Source organism: Zeus faber, assembly GCF_960531495.2.
Source record: "Zeus faber genome assembly, chromosome: 20".
NCBI lineage: Eukaryota > Metazoa > Chordata > Actinopteri > Zeiformes > Zeidae > Zeus > Zeus faber.
This window is the reverse complement of record NC_137207.1, coordinates 17,959,949-17,969,698: the sequence shown is the minus strand read 5'-3', so window position 1 is coordinate 17,969,698 and position 9,750 is coordinate 17,959,949. Positions and strand designations below refer to the sequence as shown.

Below are 9,750 nucleotides of genomic sequence, written 5' to 3'. Positions count from 1 at the left end.
TCAGTGGCAATACACGTTTGGAGCATTCAATTTAGGAGAAAAAAAATAAAAAATAAAATAAATAAAAAAATCGAGGTTAAAAAAAAGGAAATAAATAAAGGTGACAAGGCGGTAAACACCGGCGGCGACCCCCTCTCCGCCGACGCTCCGCTCCGATCCGCACGGCGCGCTCACACGGCATTAAAAAACAGAACTCCGCTCCGGGTCTTTCCGCCCGCCACCACGCGCGGCGCTGTGGCAATAGAATAGCCAGTGTAATTTGACACTTCAACTTACTGCGCTCTCCCCTCAGTTGATTCACTTACTGAGCCCGTTCTCAGCGGCTGTGACGAGAGGGAAGGGGAAGATATAAAAAAAAAAAAAAAAAAAAAAAAAAAAAATTTAATACATACAGAAAACGCCGCCGCCGCCGCCGCCGCCGCCCGAAATCACAAAGAGGACTCTCCCTTTTCTCCGGGCGAATCTGGTAAGTTAACTTGCGCGATTGTTTCTTGCGTGTCGGGGTTTTCGCAGCGCGTCGCTCGGTGAGGTTGTTCCAACAATAGAGCGAAGCGCCGAGGCGCGCTCCGCAGCCCTAGAATTAAAAAAAAAAAAAGCCTTATAATAAAAAAAAAAAAAAAATAAAAAATAAGAAAATGATGATAATAGATGTGTGGTGGTGGGGGAGACCCCCCCGTGTCTACGCGATCGGGGGGGGGGGGGGGGGGCGATTGTCGCGTTTCCACCCGTCCTCTGTGGGTGGGTGGTGGTGGGAGGGGGGGGGGGTTGCGCGTTTAAAAACGTGTATCGCCGAGCGTTCTGTGGGAGAATGAATCGAGCCGAGGTCCATGTGTGCGCGCGAGTTGGGGGGGTGGTGGGGGGGGGGGGGGGGGGGGGCGACGCAGGGGGGCTCGGGAGGTGGGTCCGGCTTCCTCGCGGCTCCGATGTGCGCGGAGGAGACGGGCTGTAAGTGCTATAGGGTGCTTCGATGGAGCTCCCCGGGGTGCTGCTGATGAACGCACGCTGTGGAGCGTGATTCAATAACATGCAGGGGTTGCTGCAATTACTATGCGTGTTCCAAGTGTGTGTGTGTGTGTGTGTGTGTGCGTGTGTGCGTGTGGTATACCTTTTAATATTGCATTACACCTTACTCCATATTTGCAAACTTTAATTTTCTATATTTTTGATTTTCGATGTGAATTGATTGTTTTGTGAAAAGCGGGGTGGGGGCAGGTCTTGCTTCTTATATGGTTTTGAACAAGTTGACTCCCCCCTCCGAATTCCTCCTGGCTGCATGTGGGTCCTGTTGGGACTGAGGGCCCCCTCAAATACTACAGTTAGGTTCCTTTTCACTGCTGTACATCTGTCCAGGAAGCAAAAGAACAGCCAAGCGGGGAGGGGAAAGAAGTAAGCCAGACAAGAGCTCCCTGCTCTGGCACTCTTAACCATTGTCAATGAGAGAGAGAGAGAGAGAGAGAGAGAGAGAGAGAGAGAGAGAGAGAGAGAGGCCCACGTCCTGTGGACTAGGTGTAGTTTTATGTCATTAGAGGCCTTACAGGATCTCCTCTTCAGAAAGTTTGTGATATTATGTATAGTAGATGCTTATTGAGCATCTCTTCCAAAAAAAGTTAGTATTGAGTCTGCGTCGGGGCTCTTGTGCCGCACTGTCTGGACACAGCTGTTGTGCGACACATGAAACTTTCTCTAGTGACACTATTCAGTGGCTTGGGTAGCTCACGCCAGGGAACACCGGCTTGGCAATATGTTTACATTTTTTGTCCGGCAACTTAAGTGTTGCCGTTGGTTCGAATAACTGTTTGGCCCGGTTGTTTTGAATGGGACGTAGGGGGCTGGCGTCTTCGCGACAGCTCTTGATGTACCCCCCCCCCCCCCCCCCCTTTTGACTTTTTTATTTATTTTTATTTTTTCCCTTCTTTTAATCCTCACAAACTATCAAGCGCAGTGGAGATGTATCTCCGCATGCGTGATTTTGCACCTGGTGCATTGTTTGCCTCCCGAGCCCATCGCTCAAATCCCTGCAAGGGATGACCTCAGATTTGCATGTGTCATATGGGCGAGCACTTGGCATGTGTAATGAGCCAGTGACTAAACTCTTGTTTGTCGGGGGGGGGGGGGGGGGGGGGTCTTGGTGTTCCACATCGGTCGCCCGATTAAAGAAAAACACGGGAATTCATCGCGGCGTCTGACGTAGGGGGGGTGATCTTTGTTTTCTTTCTGTCCCCCCGTCCCTTTCCACGCCAGATATCCCACCTCCCTTCCTTTTTTTTTTTTTTTTTTTTTCTCCCCCCCCCCCCTCCTCTCTGGCCCCAGGTTGAGCTCCTGAATAACCATGGGGCCGACCCCACCGGGCTGACCTTCTTCTATTCAAGCTGAGGATGTTGAAACACCAGCCGTCAAACAAAAGACACATTGAAACCGAGATCTGCAACCCAGCACGTGCGTCTGGGCGCAGAAGTAGACCATTTATTAACTCCGCTTTCACAAAACTGACCAATGCAAGACTTTAGAGCATTGTGAAAGGGAATACAACTCCAAAAGAACATTTGGCTGTTGGTACAGCAACCGCAAAACCTTTTTACCTCGTTAATGATTCTGTGATTTTTTTTTTAATTATTATTATTTTTTTTGCCTTCTTCAGTTTATCAGTTTATTGACATAAAGGAAGAGGCGGGGGCGGGGAGCTTCACAGGACCAAAGCATTGCAGCCACTTCACTCCCTCTTTATCAATGCATACGTCAGTGGGATACAAAGCGCCGTGGGAGGGCCGTTTCCCCCGGAAGCCGCCTTTCCCGGGGCCCGTGTGTGGCGGCGGCGGCGGCGGCACGTTGTTTCAGGCGGAAGGCGGGAGCCCCGCTCAGGCTCTTCATCCACCCACTCGATAAGGTGAGAGCGCAGGCGGAAGCTGGAAATGGCCGTGCCACATGGGAAATTATTCAACGCTCGGATCAGAGAGGACACACAAGAGGCCTCATTACCTCTGGCAGCCCCGCCGCCCTGCCTGCGCGCCGACCGAACCCCCGCTCCCCTCGACGAGCCGCCCTCCAGCGCCGGCGCCTCGTCCGCGCGCTCGACTCGAACGCTGCCCCGGCGCCTACGGCTTCACTTCGTGCCCACGTGACGCGGGGGCGTGGTCGGATCATTGAAACCTCGTCTCTCGGATTCGTGCAACTGAAGTTAAACGAGAACATCGGCCGGCGTGTTGGGATGCCCGGCGCCTGGTAAACGGGTCGTGTTTCTCAAGCGGCGCGTAAGTGCGTCGCGACGTTACCGATCGCCGACGCAGGGGGAAGGGGGTCCCCCGGTCGGACGGATATATGGAAAGCCCTCTCTATTAATCTGACCGCAAAAAAAGGCGGAGGCGCAGAAGGCCGGCGCCCGCCCAACCCCCTTCGTCGGCCGGAGCCCGTAGGAGGTGTGTGCGTGTGTGTGTGTGTGTGTGTGTGTGTGTGTGTGTGTGTGTGTGCGTGTGCGTGCGCGCGCGTGTGCGTAGGCTTGGCTCAAGGTCCTTTCCTGCGCCGTCTTCGCTCGGCAGAGTGAGCACCGGGGATGAATCACCCCGACTGGTGCGGCTATTTTCATTTTTCACTGAGTAAGAAGAATGCGGGGCCGTCTCGGTGCCGTTCCGGACAGAAAGTGTGTCACCGGGCGATTCTGGCGCCTCCGTCGGTAGCCCCCGCGTCAGTGTGTTTTACGGCTTGTTTCGCAGGTACCCCCCCGCCCCGACGGCAATATACGTCGTCCGTTTACGGTGACGGCGCAAATGCGGGCCGGCGGCGTACGCGCTAGGCTTTTTATTTTTATTTTTTTACCCCCTCCTCCGCTCGCCCGTGTGTTGCTCGTTCTCCCGCGCCGGGTGGCGGCAGATACGTTTGCGGGATGGGTGAAGCTTCGCCCCGGTGGCGGCGGCAGATGGAGGGAAAAGATGTCCTGCCAGGCGGCTTGGAGATACAAGTGGCAGGTCACACACAGTAGCTATTGACTGTTCATACCAGGTTTGTGTTTTCAAAACAAGGCAGAGGCAATCCTGAGTTTTTTGTTTTTGTTTTTGTCTCCCACCCCCCCCCCCTTTGTTCTTTTTGCATTTGTGCAAGAGGGAGCTACGGGGTGGAGTGAGGGATGGGAGAGGTGCTGGGGAGTGACGCCAGACCACAGATCATTTAATCACGTTAGACTGTGCAACCTCTGTGAGAGAGGGAGGGAGGGAGGGAGGCAGAGAGACAGACAGACAGAGAGAGAGAGAGAGAGAGAGGTCAGATTGTTATACTGTCCAAATATGGTAGCGAAATGATGGGGCCGAGGATGTCTTGTATTTTTTTTTTATTTTTATTTTTTTCTGGAATAGCACGTGAGCGAATCTGGGGCCACACTTGAGGCCGCTCGGACCAACGTCTGCGGCCGCTTATTAGTCGAGCCCGCCGAGTGGGGGGTGACCATTGTCCGAATTAGCCGTCTTGGATTTGAACGTGTCTGTTCGGCTTAATCCCGCTGTTGACTCGTCTGCTAAGTATTGAGTGTGTTATTTTTGCTCTTTTTAGGGAGCCCCTCTCCGCGTAATCTCACTTAATCTTATCTATCCCGTCCACGAGAGGCCGTGAATGATGTGACTTAATAAAAAAAGCTTTGGTGTAAATCCATACCAAACAGACTGGGGGGGGTTTGCGGGCCCCGGTGTGGGGGCCGTTTGGGGGGAAAACACCCCTGACCCCTGCGCACGCCCTCGTTCGTCCCGACAACAAGGCCGGCCTCTTCCCCGAGCCGCCGTCCGCATCCGCCTTATACGGATGTCTCCAAAAAAAACAAAAACATTTTTGGACTTATGTGACACTTTGATTGTCGAACTTGTTAGAGGACTATACTCTTAAAAAAAAAAAAAAATCAGGACGGAAGCTTTAAAGCCACACAGCAGTCACAGGCTCATGCATCTTAAATGTGACGCGCTGTGAAAAACACAACACAGAGGATGTCACGGCGCAGCATGAAGTCAAAGGGTTTTTTTTTACTTTAAAATTTATTTTTTATTTTTTATTTTATTGCAAAGTCTGGGGTCGGTCGAGCCGACGAATTCGACAGAGGTCGGGGCCCCCGGCTAGAAAGACAACAGAAAATACAACGGGTGGAGATCTCCCACCTCCAAAATGTCACGTGGGGGACTGTGTCGGGAAATGCAGTATATTGCTAACTCGTGGAAATAACGACAAAAGTGCCCTGACGGGACGCCCGTTTGGGAGCGTCGATTTTCACCCCGGTATTATTGTCTGAGCTCCAGTCCAGTTTTCTTTTTTTTTTATTATTCTTTTTTTGGGGGGTATGGGGGGGAGTCCGCAGCTCCGGTGAGTAATGAAGGTGATTCTGTGGAAGTGGTGGAATTACATTCAACAGAGCCTGTGGGGGTCTATATCTCATTGTTCTCTGACAGGGCAAATTAACTGGGATTTACTAATACATGGGGAACAGCCTCCCAACCCCCCCCCCCCATTCCCTCTCTCCCTCTCTCTCGCTCGCCCTCTCTCTCTCTCTCTCCCTCTCTCTCTCTCTCTCCCTTGCTTGCTCTCTCCCCCGCCCCGAGATACATTTACAACAGTCCCTTGCTCCCACACAAACGCGTTGAAAGTGTTTGTCAAATATGTTCAGGTTCGTTGGTCAGATGGGGGGTGGGGGTGGGGGCGGCGGTGGGGGGGGCACACCAGCAGATAAAATCCACTCACTCCGCCTCTCATCATCATCCATCCATTGCCGCGTTTTTCGCCGACACATTTGGAGTTATGCTATCTAAACACCCCTTTGCATACCGCCTGGATTATTTTTGCATATTCATTGTTGCAGAGCCTCGCGTGACCCGGCGCGCGGCGCTTCATTTGAATGTCAACCGTGGCGTTTCCCCAAATAGTTTTGTCGGGTGGAGGTCGTTTTTGGCCTTTTTCCTTTTTTCTCTCTCCTACAGCGTATATAACCGGGCCAACCGATGTGTCGCGACAGAAAAAACAAAGCGCGGCGTTCGGGCCGCCCGGTCGGACACGCCGCAATAAACGCCGCGTTATCGCTGAAAAATCGCTCTTTCCATATCCATCCCAGATAGCAAACTCTGTCCTTTAACCCATTTGCATCTCAAAGGTTAGGGCCCGGAGTCATTTTGGAGTGCATTGTATTGTTCCTTGTGCCATTTAGCGCAGGGCCGGGGCCCAAGGGCATTTGAACAGGCATGGTACCATAGAAACAATATTAGTCACCCTCCAGTTTCCACCTCGCTGCTCGACTGCCCCTGTTAAGCCCACAACCTTCTGCTTGAAGCACGGGGGTGGGGGTGGCTGTACAATGTGCTGCTTGTAGTAGCTAGTTTGTGACCGGCTCATCAATATTGTCACGCGGCTCCGGAATGCTCCGTCCCGATCAGATTTTTATTAATTTTTTTTGACCGCATTGGGATCGACAGTTATGCAGCCGATCCTGAAGTGTAATAAACAAAAAAAAAAAAAACATTGATCATTGTACTTGTCTGTTTTCCGCTACTTTTAAGTTACTCACCAAAATAAGCGCAGAGGTCCGACTAGGCATTCTAAAGCCGTCCATGTTGGTTTCCACTGGCGCTTGGACACTGACGCGGCTCTCCAAGCATGGAGCGATGCTGCGTTCATGGGAAACTCAGAAAAACGAATTTGTTTCAGAAATGATGATGCGATCACTGGTAGTTGGAAAAACGCAATATCATCTTTGACTTTCCTTTTATCGAAAAGTGTGTTTATTTTCTATACGTTTTTTAGGTTTAATTTTCTCAAATATAGAGACTTTAACCGCATAAAAGTTTTTCAAATTGATCAAAACATTTTCAAAACATCGGTCAAAGCATCAGTGGGCTAGGACTCAAAAATCTGGCATCAGTCAGGCTGTAATCAGTATATTATTATGTTTTCCAAGTAGCCGTGTAATAATCAGAATAATGACCAACTGGCTGCACATTATCCCTTCCATAGTTTTCCAACGTCTCGTGTTTTATACACAGGCTATGGCGTCGATGACTCTCTGTACAGTTGAGTTGGCTGTGCCAGTTTTTGTTGCATTGCTTCCCCGGTTTTTTTTTTTTCCCCCGGCTATCCAAAATAGTTTGTTTTGAGTATTCATCGCTGCTCTGGCCAGATTTTCTGCATTTGCACAGCACGGAAGTCCAACCTGGTCAATCTGACTTGACCCAACGTGAGGACACTGCCTGTGCCGTACCGCCATCCGTCCTGAACAATTTGAAACACATTTACCCAAAGCTCGGCTCAGGTTGTTTTGGATCAATGTGTGTTTATGTATTGGCCCAGATGGTAGGTGATTAAAGAAATACTCTTTTCCAGGCTAGGGGCTGTTCCAGCGCTGACTCCAAATAACTTCTTCTGTAAACACGTCCCGCCCGCTTCCTCATCAGGTGGCTGGCTGGCTTTTTGACCCAAAAAACAACTTGGATTTTAACATACAGCTGTGCTCAATGATAGATCATCTGAAGAATTATCCATTAATGACCATTTATCCGGCCGTGTTTTTTTTGTGAGACGTATTTTTAACACTCACACACATGCACAATCATGCACATATGAGACACACATTCACACTCCTATTTATAGGCGCAGATTGCATAAGCCTTTTTTTCTGACGACGGGTGTTGTCGGTATCAAACAGGGAATGGCGGTTACTGACCGGATTATTTTTACTCCTTGATGACCACACACACAAACACACCGGACCTCCGCTCGCCGCTCCGACTGACAAACAGTTCCGCGGGCCCCCCGAAAAAAGCCCCCTCCCCCAGTATACAAAAAAAAACCCTGTCGATGTTGGAACGCTATTTTTGACCATCTGCTTTAAAAGGGAGGGCATGTGTGAGTCACATTCCCCCGCTGTGGGGTCGGGGCGGCGGCGGGCCATGACGGGCGCACGGCGCGTGGAAGGAGGCGAGGTCCACAGTGGGCGAGGATTCCTCAACTGGGTGTGAGTCAGGGCCGCCCAGCGCCCTCCTCCATCCACGGAGGAGTTGGGTGGCGGTGTTTGCGGGGGCACCCCACTCCGCTCAGACAAAAGTACACGAGAGACGAACATCACCTCTGTCCTCTGAACATCACCAGGAGGGAAAAGTTGGAATCGTCTCGACATCGTCTGATCCAACCGCTCTCCCTCAAATTCACACAATATATACAGAAGAGAGCAAAGTAATAAACAGCTCAAGAACATACATTTATTTATTTAAAACAAAATGCAAAATATAATAGGATATAAGATGAGCAATGTGCAAAGTAGCATTTGGAAATGTACAATGACACTGATATTTGAGTGAGGAATGTGAAACCTAATCCTGGCCGGCTGGGGAGTTTGGGCCTTGTGGTTTATACGCTGGAAATTGACCCTAATGCGTTGCTGATTTTAAGCAAGTTTTGCAGCTTTTTCTTTTTGTTTCTCTGCTTTGTTTATGTTTTCTTTCAATAACCATGAATCGTGTTACGTCTGCATTTATCGCCTAATCTGAACTCGTTCCATGTTTCTATATTATCCCTTGCATTAAACACCTTCGCGGCAGTTGCATCGGTTTAACCACACCGTGGTTTCGCGCGCGGTACGTTTTCAGTACTTTGAGAGGAAAAAAAAAAAAAAAAAAAAAAAGCATCTGTTCTGCGAATGTCGGCTCATTATTCCAATTATTAGCTGCAGCTGTTGTCTGTAAGAAGAAACACATCGCTGCGGTTCACCTTCTGCAGCGCAAGGTCAAACGGCGCGGCTGTGTTTGGGTTCACGGCAACAATCATAGCCGCTTGCCGCCCTCATTCAGGAGCGGCGCCGCCCATTAATGCTGGACTCGCATTGGAACACGGTGGACGGGAGTCGTGTTAGTGGACGACAGAATGGCGTCCGACCGGCAGAGAACACCGGCAACGGTACACTGCGTTTGCCGTCCAAGTTAAAATATTTAAACTTTTTTATATCCATAAACCGAAATAATCCATTGTCAAATCTGCTTGGAGATGAATATGATGCTTTGTGTAAAGTGAACCAACTACGAATAACAATATGATTTGGAGGGAATTTAACATTCACTTAAGTTTGCAATAAAATATATTATAAAGCTACAAAATTCCATTTTGTAGCTACATGCATTACTAAAATTATTATATATAATAACGGACACAAAATCATTTAGTTTGATATATTGTATTGGAGTCTTTGTACATCACCATAGCAACATATCGTCACGTTTTACAGCGGAGCCCCCTCCCGCTCCCCCGTGCCGTTCAGAAAGTGCCGTTATTCCGTCTCCCGTGTTCCATGTGAATGCAGCATAAGCCCCCGCCACCCAAGGCTCTGATACGTTTAGCTTGGGCTTACAGGGGCTGCAATTTGTTGCCGCTGACCAGTCGCGATGAGTAAATTGAAAAAGTGTATTACTGGCGGCGAAAAAAAAAGTAGATCCTGTGTGCAGCAGCGGGCGAGACACTTTGTCAGAGCGAGGGGCTGTGGAGAGGATCATATGCGCCGTAATTATATTTAAGTTCCATTCAATCTGTCACAGTGAATTCTGCTCAGACTTGTATCACTGTAAGTCATTACATTGAATTATGTGCTCGTTAAGTGCTCAATGGAAAAAGTGGAAGGGTCCTGTTTTTTTTATTGTTTTTTATTTGTGAGCACTGAGTTCGTTTTTTTGGACAATTTAACTGTTGTCACATTTTACAAAGCACATTTTTCTGGCTGTTAATAATAACCGAACGAAATGGCCAATTTCA

At 49.5% G+C, this 9,750-nt stretch overlaps 1 protein-coding gene across 1 annotated transcript in view; it reads left to right on the top strand.

Annotated features, from left to right (window-relative positions):
* The first annotated feature begins 317 nt into the window (after positions 1-317).
* LOC307245525 (zinc finger MIZ domain-containing protein 1-like) overlaps positions 318-9,750 on the top strand; it is a 102,473-nt gene continuing 93,040 nt past the window's right edge. Inside the window, exon 1 of the mRNA XM_080021144.1 lies at positions 318-466. The gene's annotated coding sequence lies outside the window, so the exon portion shown is untranslated. The remainder of the gene's footprint in view (positions 467-9,750) is intronic.